At 40.7% G+C, this 11,675-nt stretch overlaps 1 protein-coding gene across 5 annotated transcripts in view; it reads left to right on the top strand.

Moving 5' to 3' along the window:
• Positions 1–1,980: 1,980 nt before the first annotated feature.
• Positions 1,981–11,675, top strand: part of LOC139753333 (glutamate-gated chloride channel-like) — a 258,340-nt gene continuing 248,645 nt past the window's right edge. For all 5 annotated transcript variants that reach the window (XM_071669681.1, XM_071669683.1, XM_071669680.1 and 2 more), the window contains exon 1: positions 1,981–2,572. The gene's annotated coding sequence lies outside the window, so the exon portion shown is untranslated. The remainder of the gene's footprint in view (positions 2,573–11,675) is intronic.

Genomic DNA, 11,675 nt, shown 5'->3' with positions numbered 1-11,675 from the left:
GTTCGACACACACACACACACACACACACACACACACACACACACATACACACACACACACACGTACATTTTTTGTTCATACATCCTTGCCATTTCCCGAGTGAACGAGGTAGCGTCATGAACAGATGACAGAACCCTAGAGGTAAAAAAAAAAATAATCCTCACGTGCCTCCTTGCTCAGTTCTTTCCTTTGGAAAGTAATACAGGAAGGGAGGATTTCCAGCCACCCGGTCCAGCGTCTCTTAGTCGCCTTCTACAGCACGCAGGGAATACTTGGGCAGCATTCTTTCTCCCCTAACCAAGGATATATATATATATATATATATATATATATATATATATATATATATATATATATATATATATATATATATATATTTTTTTTTTTTTTTTTTTTCTTCTTTTTTTGCTTTGTCGCTGTCTCCCGCGTTTGCGAGGTAGCGCAAGGAAACAGACGAAAGAAATGGCCCAACCCACCCCCATACACATGTATATACATACGTCCACACACGCAAATATACATACCTACACAGCTTTCCATGGTTTACCCCAGACGCTTCACATGCCTTGATTCAATCCACTGACAGCACGTCAACCCCGGTATACCACATCGCTCCAATTCACTCTATTCCTTGCCCTCCTTTCACCCTCCTGCATGTTCAGGCCCCGATCACACAAAATCTTTTTCACTCCATCCTTCCACCTCCAATTTGGTCTCCCTCTTCTCCTCGTTCCCTCCACCTCCGACACATATATCCTCTTGGTCAATCTTTCCTCACTCATTCTCTCCATGTGACCAAACCACTTCAAAACACCCTCTTCTGCTCTCTCAACCACGCTCTTTTTATTTCCACACATCTCTCTTACCCTTACGTTACTCACTCGATCAAACCACCTCACACCACACATTGTCCTCAAACATCTCATTTCCAGCACATCCATCCTCCTGCGCACGACTCTATCCATAGCCCACGCCTCGCAACCATACAACATTGTTGGAACCACTATTCCTTCAAACATACCCATTTTTGCTTTCCGAGATAATGTTCTCGACTTCCACACATCCTTCAAGGCCCCCAGAATTTTCGCCCCCTCCCCCACCCTATGATCCACTTCCGCTTCCATGGTTCCATCCGCTGCCAGATCCACTCCCAGCTATCTAAAACACTTCTGTTTCCCATTTTAGAAAGTTAATACAAGGAGGGGAGGATTTCTGGCCCCCCGACTGCCGAATTCTTCGTCTGTCTACTTGCGCTACTGGCTAGCACGGGTAAACGGCGATCAAGCGTGAAAGCACACGCACACAGACACACACAGACACATAAACACACACACACACACACACACACACACACACACACACACACACACACACAAGCACATTATCAAAATAATTTTTCAGAGGTTCTGACTATATCATACAACCAGAAAACGACACCTTTCCTAAAACACTTCACTTTTTCTACATCTTTAACTTTATTTCTACCTGTATGATCGTCAGGTAGCTTGTGACGTTGTAAATAAGCTTGCAAAGTCTCTTTTCATGCCTTTTCTATTCATATGGTTCTTTCGGCTTGGCGGTAGAAGTTGACGAGGATTAGGAAATGAGTGAGAGTGACTGATGATGATATGAATGTTAGCATCCATCTGGGATCGATCTTCCCTTGGGAGATGCCACCCGCCGGGCTGCCGGGTGTACGACCACAGCATCCAGGCTCGCTCGCCAACCGCTGTGCCGTGTGACTCAGGATTCTTCGGTGCGCCGTGAATCTATTGAGGCTTATTACTTTTCTTCATAAGTGGCTTTTAGGGAAACAGGTATTTCTCACCTTGAGAACTAAGGGGAAAATTTAAACGCCTGGTTGGGGAGTAAGGGGGGAGGGAGGAGGGAATGTTCTGGGGGGAAAACGTATCGTACCGTCCCTAAATCCGTAAAGTCAGGCGTGACCCTGGTTCCTATTCCCAGTTCGTCTTTGGGAATCGGTGAGGGAAGGTGGGCTGGCTTGCCTCGTCTTTCATAGTGCAATGACTCGACGCCCTGGCACAAGGAAGGGAAACAGATAGCTAATGTTGAAATATGCTAAGTCCTCCCCTAAGCCATCCAAATGGACACAAAAAATTTATCCAAAAGACCCGGTACCGCTAAAAAGCCAGCCTGGAAGACCCATCGTATAACAATTCATCTTTAATAATTATGGATCCCGATTGTGAATAAGAGATAAGAGCAATAACACCAAATGTTCCTTTGCCTTCTTAAGGGAACACAGACTCGTAAGCCCTGAGACATAGGCCAGAACTTATAGATCTATTACACCCTGAGATAGATAGACCCTAGAGAAGTGAGGGCAGTCTCTTCTCTTTCCCCCCAAGCCCTGAAAACATGAACTGGATCGTGTGGGACTCGTTCCAGAGCCGTAAAGGCCCCGTGTGTTGAGCAGGACGAACCCCAGCTGCTCTAGACTCGACTGGGAAATCATAAAAAAAAAAAAAAAATAAATAATCAGTCTTTTATCTCCCTCGAGACCCTGTGGGCGGGGAATCGAACCAACAACACAGCCACCATCTTCTTGAGGTTAGTTCGCAGCCAGTGTACCAGATGGAACCGGATATATTCATAGTTCCTCTTCACTAAACCTCGTTAGTCTAAGGCATGAATGATCAGGTCTCTGTAAATAATTACTGTCAATCATCGTAGTTATGTATCACGTTGGTTTTCGTTGACATTAGCAGTTGTGAAGGAGGGAGTATGGGGTTCTTTAACGCTTCGGTACTATACGACGATCGACGTTAATCCATTAGATCGCTGTAATGCCCGCGATTGATTTCTGTAACCTTGTACTTACATAACACATCACCGCGTGTTTATCCTCAAAATACTCCAACTTCTGTAACTTTTCTTTAAACATATCTATCAAACCGAGCGCATATGACCCCTCGTAGAATAACTGTGTTAAAGTCAAAAGGATTCTTTTTTATTTTTTTTTTTTTAGAGGAATGAAGAGTCCTCAGTATGCATAGGATTGTGATGAGTTTCAGTGACCAAAATCCTATGCAGATTTTTCGCGTACTGTGTGACAGAGTTGATGTATGCACAGAGTAGCTTAACCCACAAAAAACTTTCATTGTAAGATTATGGATTTTTCCAACGTGACTTACTCTTTTCCATTATTTGTATTAGGATGAATGTATCATTACTTGCAAATGAATATTAGGTAATCATAAATGCATATGAATAAATGAGAATTTCGTCATTAAATAAATATCTATCTATAATTAACCTACATGCATATATATATATATATATATATATATATATATATATATATATATATATATATATATATATATATATATATATATATATATATATATATATATATATATAATTCTTTCTTACATACTTACTCGCCGTTTCCCGTGTTAGCCAGGTAGCGCCATAAACAGACGAAGAAAAAGCCTCTCTACTCACATCCGTTTTCTAGTTGTCATGTGTAATGTGACGAAAACACCGTATTCAAAACTAGGCCCTGTAAACCTTCCTGTGGTTTCCAAAAGCTGCCTCTTGTGCCCTTGTTCAGTCAATTGACAGTTCGTCGCCCCCAGTATACAACAACGCTCCAGCTCACTCTATCCCATGCACGCCTATCACTCTCTTGTAAGTTCAGGTCCCGAGCACCGAAATATTTTTCACTCCATCTTCCCAAATACAGTTTGTATTCCCCTTCTTTCCACTTCTGACATATATGTCCTCCTTGTCAATCTTTCCCCACAATTTTCTACACATGTAAAAACCATTTGAATTCACCTTCTTCTGCTCTCTGAACCACACTCTTTTCATCATCATACCCCTTCCTTACCCTATATTGTACTCATGCATTAAGTTTCCAAAATATCCATCCTCCTCAGCACATTGTCCCCTATAGCACATGCCTCACATCCATGCAACATCGCTGGGGCGACTATACTTGCAAGCATATCTATTTTCGTTCTTCCAGATAACGACTTCTCTTTTCACACATTCCTCATTTCTCCCAGAACCTTAGCCCCCTTACCCACTCTATGACTCACCTCTGCTTGCGTAGTTCCATTTCCTGCCATGAACACTCCAGAGGTATCTAAAACACTCTATTTTCTCAGAATTTTCAAACTCGCACCCCAAGTAAAATTTTCCTGTGCACTGCTAAACCTTATTTACTTGCTGTAGTTCACATTTACTCTCAATTTTCTCCTATCACACACTCTCCAAAATTCAGACACTAGCTTCTAGAGTTTCTCACTCGAATCTACCACCAGTGCGGTGTCATTAGCATACAACTGACTCACTTCCCAGGTCCACCCCACCCCCTCCCTCAGACTGCATACTCACTACTCTCTCCTACCTTTGCATTTACCTCCCTCACCTCCCATTTATAAACAAATTAGAGAGCCATGGTGACTTCACACATCCCCGCAGACCTACCTTCAACTGGAACCACTCGCCTTCCTCTCTACTTACTCGCACATACACTTTACACTCTTGATAAAAGCTTCTCCCTGCTTCTAGTAGCTTTCCACGAGGCATCTCTATTAACCCTATTTCTCTTTAACATTTCTCACACACATTCTTTAAAGCAAATACCTATCTTACATACACTTTATCTAAATAGAACATCTGATCCACACATCCTTTATCATTCTTAAAACCACATTGTTCCTCCCCAGTCTGATGCTCTGCACATGCCTTCACCCTCTCACTCACCACTCTCCCATACAGCATACCAAGTATACACAACAAACGTTTACCTCTGTAGTTTGAACACATATCTTTGTTCCCTTTGCCTCTATACAGAGTCATTATACATGCATTCCACCAATCCCTAGGCACCTTACTATAACCCACACATACAATGAAAAGGCTGATTAACCAAATAAAAAACACAGTCGTTCCCTTTCTCAAGAAATTCAACTGCATTATCCTATACTCCAGCTCCACACTTTAACTTACAAAGGCTTTTACCAACTCTCATCTCTTCATCAAAACACGTTCCATGACACTCATTTTGCATACCTCTCCAACCTAAACACTCTACATCTGCCACCCTATCAACGAAAACATTCAACAGTCCTTCAAAATACTTACTCCATTTTCTCCTCATCACTACCTGTTACCTCTTCCCCATTCACCATTGTTCCCGTTTGCTCTCATGTTTTTTCTCACACTATAAACCTCCAGAACATCTTTCCGCTATAGTTTACCTACGTTCGCGCACCCTAACTCTCTTTAGCCCTTTGTCTTGAATCTTCTTCTAGACCTCTTGCTGATTTCTTTTGTACTTCTTCCAATGATTTACACTCCTTTGTAAGTACCTCCCATATATCCCTCTTTTCTCTTTCACTAACAACTTATCTTCGTCATCCCACCTTTCTTTCACCTGCCCATCTCTCGTCTTCTGCATGACATACACTTCTCTCGCACATGTCAGCACTGATACTCTAACCTGCTCCCATTCCACACCCACTCCCCGAGCTTTGTTTACCCTTACCTTTTGCTATTTCAAACTCAATTTCTAATGGCATTTCTTCACATAAGTCTCTTTTCCAAGCTCACTTGCTTTCACCACCCCTTTCTCATCCATACTGTTTCCTCGTTTCCGAACACCTCTGTAGATCTACACTCTCGTCTCCACCAGGCATTCCACCAGCACGTTCATATCCTAGAGATTCTCTTTTACACTCCTATCTGTTATTATGTAATCCAGTAATGAATGCCCCTTGACTATCTTTCCTACCTACGAGTGTAACTTTTGTTATTCAATTCTTTCAAGCCATGTCTCCCCAGCCACAGTCCTTTAACAGCATACAACTCCACAAGCTATTCACTGTTTCCATTTACCTTAATGAATATCCCATCCCCCATCCCCCACCCCAATTATGCCCTTACTCACTTTTGCATTTAAATCACCCATTTCTAATACCCGGTCTCTTGCATCACAATTACTAATGCACTGGCTCAGCTGCACCCAGAATTCTCCCCCCCCCCCTCCTCATCATCTCATGGCCATGTACATAAGCACTGAAAATCACCCAACTCTAACAGTCATCTTTTATTTTTACCCACATCAGTCTGCAGCTCACTTCCTTACACTCATTCTCTCTCCCACAACTCCTACTTTAGTAGTAGTGTTGCCCTTTCCTTAACTCTGACCCTTTCACCAACCCCGCTGACTTTACTCATATGATGTTCCTAAGTCATTCTACCCCTTTACCTTTGACTCATTTCTTTTTTCACTCGAACCAGAACTCCCAGGTTCCAGTTGTCAAACATACTACGTATCTCTCCTTTCTTGTCATCTTGATTACACTAGCACACAAGTGGTTATCCCAAGCCTGAGCCTTCAATGAGGACGATCACTCCTCACTTGGCGCCTTCTTCAGTTCCATCTTTTTCAAACTGAAATTCACTAAATGGATAGATAGATATATTCATCAGTGAACTCTAAACTGATTTTGGTGAAAATGCATCTGATCATGAAAAGGAAGATCATGATAGGTAAGCGTTTTGGGAGCAACTGATCGAATGTGTCCCAGCAGTTTTGATGCAAGAGGCTGGAAATCAGTGATGGATGTTTCAGATGCGAAGGTGAGTATTGTCACAGTGGGCTTAGAAAATGGATTTTTGTGATGAAATACTAGGAGAGATTTAGTGTAGAACGGTAAAAGATGGGAGCAAACGAAGCTAGGGGAGTGGGTGGGTAATGGAAGGTATTTCAGGAGGTGGTGCTGGCATGTGCGAGAGATGAGTGTGGCATGCGTCAGGTCGGATTTGAGCAAATTAGAAAGGGTAGCAAGTGGTGGAATGACGAAGCAGAGTTACTAATGGAAGAGAAAATAAGGGTATATGGGTGGTACCACCAGGAAGAAGAGCAAATGATTTGGAGATGTATAAGAGAAAGCGGAAGAAGGTCAGGAGGAAAGTGCAGGGGTTGAAAAAGAGAGCACATGAGAGTTAGGGTGAGCGAGTATCAGTGAACTTCAGAGAGAAAAAGATGTTTTGGTTGATGGTTAATAGTGTGCGAAAACAAAGGAACGGATGGGAACACCAGTGAAGGGGGCTAATAGGGAAGTGGTAACAGATGGTGAGGAGGCGAGACGAAAATGGAGTAAATATCATGAAGGATTATTAAGGTGTTTGATATTAGGGTGACAGATGTAGGGCGTCTATGTCAGGTTGGTATTTGAAGTAAATCATAGAGAACGGTTAGGTGAAGAGAGAAGAGGTGGTGAAAGCCTTGCATAAGATGAAATGTGGCAAGACGACTGGAGCGGATGGTATTGCAGTTGAATTTCTGAAGAATTGCGCTGACTGTGTTGTTGATTTGTTAGTTAGGATTTTTAGTGTATGTATGGATCATGGTGAGGTGCCTAAGGATTGGAAGATTGCATGTATAATGCCACTGTATAAAGGCAAGAGGGATGAAGGTAAGTGTTCAAACTACAGAGATATATGTAAGCTTGTTGAATGTATCTGTTTGTATGTATGGGAGGGTAGTGATCGAGAGGATGAAGACATGTACAGAGCATCAGTTTGGGTAAGAGCAGTGTGGTTCCACAAGTGGTAGAGAGTGTGTGGATCGGGTGTTTGCTTTGAAAAAGGTAAGCGATTGATACCTAGTGAAACAGAGACATCTGTATGTCGTATTTATGTTTCTGGAGAAAGCAAATTATTAGGTTGATGAAGATTTCTTGTGGGAGGTTTTATGAATCTATGGGGTGGGAAGTATACTGCTAGAAGCCGTGAGAAGGTTTTAGCAAGGGTATAAAGTGTGTGTATAAAGTGTGTGCGAGTAGGAAGAGAGGAGAGTAAGTTGTTACAAGTAAAGGCTGGTTTGCTGCAGGGGTGTGTGATGACAGTTTGATTTGCTTGTGTAGGGGATGGTAAGGGACGTAAATGCAAGAGTCTTGGAGAGAAAGGTGAGTATGCAGTCTGGGAGGTGAGTCGTTGTTGTTCATGACGACACAGCACTGAAGGCACATTCGAATGAGAAACTGCAGAAGTTGGTGACTGGGTTTGGGGGAACGTGTGAATGGAGGAAGTTGCTTGTAAATGTGAATAAAAACAATGTTATTAGGTTTAGTAGGGTTGGGGGACAGGTTAGCTGGGGTGTGAGTTTGAATGGAGAAAATTTCGAGGAATTGAAGTATTTTATATGCCTAGGAGTGGACATAGCAGCTAATGGAATCATGGAAGCGAAAGTGAGTCACTGGATGGGTTAGGTGGTAGGGTTCTGTGTACACAGGGAGGTCTGTATCTAGGAGAGGGAAAATGGGTATGTTTGAAAGCATAGCAGTTCTAAAAATGCTGTATGGATGTGAGGCATGGGTTATAGATAAGAATGCACGGATGACGTTGAAAGTATGAGACATGAAATATCCGGTGACAGTATGTGGTGTAAGGTGCTCTGTTCGAGTAAATAATAAAAGGATAAGACAGAGGTGTGGTAATAAGAAGAATGTGGCTGAGAGGGCTGGAGAAGATTTGTTGAAATAGTTGGACATATGGAGCGCATGAATGAGGAGAGGTTGACTTAAGAGGATATAAGTATCATAAGTTGAGGGGACACGGGGGAGATGGAATGATTGGATGAAAAAGATTTCAAGCAGGAGGGTGAAAGGCGTGCAAGGGATAGAGTAAAGTGGAGAGGTGTTTTACTTTTGAGTAGACTTGGCCTGAATCAGGACATGTGAAGCAGCCAGGAGAAACCGTGAAAAGGTCTGTGGGGCCTGCTTCGGGACAGGGACTGTGGTTTCGTTGCATTGCATATTGCACAGCTAGAGAATGGATATAAGGGAATGCGGCCTTTCTTCGTCTGCACCTGGCGCAACGTTGGTAACCCGGAAAACGGCGATGAAGTATGAGAAAACACACACACACACACACACACACACACACACACACACACACACACACATGTGTCAAACGCTTTCGTATAATTACATCGTCAGGACTAAGTTCAGATAAAGAGAACGAGAATATGATACACCAGCCGCCACTGGGCGGGGACCGGTGAATGAATTAAGGAACGGGTGATGGAATTAAGGCACAGGTTACCTTCGATAAACTCACCTCTCTCAAGTTACAAACTCAGGTCAGCCTATGTTCTGGGATAATATTTACTTTCTTTTTTTTACTTGTAAAGCTGTCTAGGTCACACGAAACAAAATCACGACTTATATAATGTATGTAACCTGTTTGAAAAGAGGGGATTTAACAATATTTCTATTCATTACTGAGGTTTTGTTTTTGACAACCTTAATACTGCTCCGGTCAGTTTGATGGCCCAAGTCTTTGAGGTGGCAAATATTGTATTAGATTCTAAACCACACTTAAAACTATTTCTATTTTACTCTAATATCAAGAACCTTAACAGTTTGAACAATGTAAACCTGATCACACTCATGGCAGGGGATATTGGACACACAATTCGTGACAATATCTTGTTCTCATATCAAAAACAATATTGATCAAGTAGACAAACTCATTAGTGCCCTGCTTCATTATAGATTTGTCACTTTTGATGTTGAATCATTATCCATCAAAGTTTCTTTTGATGATTTATTGGAGTTTTTGACAGAAGAGTTAGACAAACATACAATGCCATTGCCTATAAGCAACATTTAGATTTGACTAAAACATGTATTGAAAATTGCAAGTTTCAGTTCAATGACAGTTTTTCACACAGCTCTTTGATATGAGTATGGGAAATCCTCTCTCAATCTTCTTAAGTGATATACAGATGGAAAATCTTTAAAAGAAAGATGCTCTAAGACACCTTACCTAATAACATTAATTGGTACAGGTATATTGATTATATTCTTTGTTTGTGGCCTATTGATAAAGATGAAAATAATTTCTTACCAATCTGAATTGATAGACTCAACACGTTTACTCCTGACACTATGTCAGGCAGTACATTGTCATTCTTAGACTATGATATTCATATGGATGAAAACAACTTAAGATTTAGCACATATCGTAAACCCACAAATGTCTGTTCATATATTCACTACTACTCTACTCATCACAATAAAGTGATACGTTCTGCATTTTCATCAATATTTCTCAGAGTGTTTCGCATATGTAGTCCAGACTTCATGGATGATGAACACTGCAACATTTATGACAATGGTTATAGATTACAGTATACCAAAACATATTCTTGATTCAACTTGTAATTTTGCAAGAAATTCTTTTTAAAATGTTTATCCAAGATAACCATTTGTAAGCAGAGATTTCTTACTATTACCCAATGGTGAGAACTTGCTTGATGTTCCTATTTTTCTAAAAACTTTTCATATCATTGTAGTTATCAGCAAAAACATTTCGGTTCGGGAAACTCTTATCAGATGTTCTGTAACTTCTCAGATGGGCTGTGTGTACAAAATCCCTATAAAGAGTATAATCACTTTTATATTGGTCAAATTGGTATGGTTCTTAATTTTATGGTTAACATAAAACAATGTTTGATATAGTAAAAAATCTAGCGCAATATTTGTCCTACTCAAAGGCTTTGGTCATCAAATTGAATGTAGTACTGTTTAGATTACCACATACAATAACTCAGTAATGGATAAAGATATTGTTGAATCCTCTCTTATCAAACATAGGAGAGATATTCATGTGAATCAAAATGTTAGTTCGTAGAGATACGATAACTTTATAAGTGAAAATATTTTGAATATGTGTTCCAAAACATAGATTAACACGAGTTCGTAACTTGAGAGAGATAAGGTCGTCTCGGGTGACGTGTGTCTTAATCTCTTTACATGTTTCTTAATTCATTATCCAGCCCCGCCTAGTGCCGGGTGGTGTATGATATACTGGTTCTCTCTATCTCTATTCAGTCCTGACGGTGTTATTATACGAAAGCGCTTGATACTTCATATTTTCCGTTTCCTTGTGGCTTCACCAATACCTTTAGTTCAGTAGTTGCTTGCGTAGTTTTTGTATATATATATATATATATATATATATATATATATATATATATATATATATATATATATATATATATATATATATATATATATATTATCCCTGGGGATAGGGGATTAAGAATACTTCCCACATATTCCCTGCGTATCGTAGAAGGCGACTAAAATGGGAGGGAGCGAGGGGCTGGAAATCCTCCCCTCTCTTTTTTTTTTTTTTTTTCCAAAAGAAGGAACAGAGTGGGGCCAGGTGAGGATATTCCAAAAAAGGCCCAGTCCTCTGTTCTTAATGCTACCTCACTAACGCGGGAAATGGCGAATAGTTTAAAAAGAAAATATACATATATATATATATATATATATATATATATATATATATATATATTATATATATTTTGCTTTGTCGCTGTCTCCCGCGTTAGCGAGGTAGCGCAAGGAAACAGACGAAAGAATGACCCAACCCGCCCACATACACATATACATACATACATGTCCACCCATGCACAATATACATACCTATACATCTCAATGTACACATATATATACACACACAGACATATACATATATACACATGTACATAATTCATACTGTCTCCCTTTATTTGTTCCCATCGCCACCTCGCCACACATGGAATAACAACCCCCTCCCCCCTCATGTGTGCGAGGTAGCGCTAGGAAAAACACCAAAGGCCCCATTCGTTCACACT

The sequence above is a fragment of the Panulirus ornatus genome, chromosome 14, assembly GCF_036320965.1.
Source record: "Panulirus ornatus isolate Po-2019 chromosome 14, ASM3632096v1, whole genome shotgun sequence".
In the NCBI taxonomy this organism is placed as follows: Eukaryota; Metazoa; Arthropoda; class Malacostraca; order Decapoda; family Palinuridae; genus Panulirus; species Panulirus ornatus.
The sequence above is the reverse complement of the archived record's forward strand: the minus strand, read 5'-3'. Positions and strand labels throughout refer to the sequence as shown.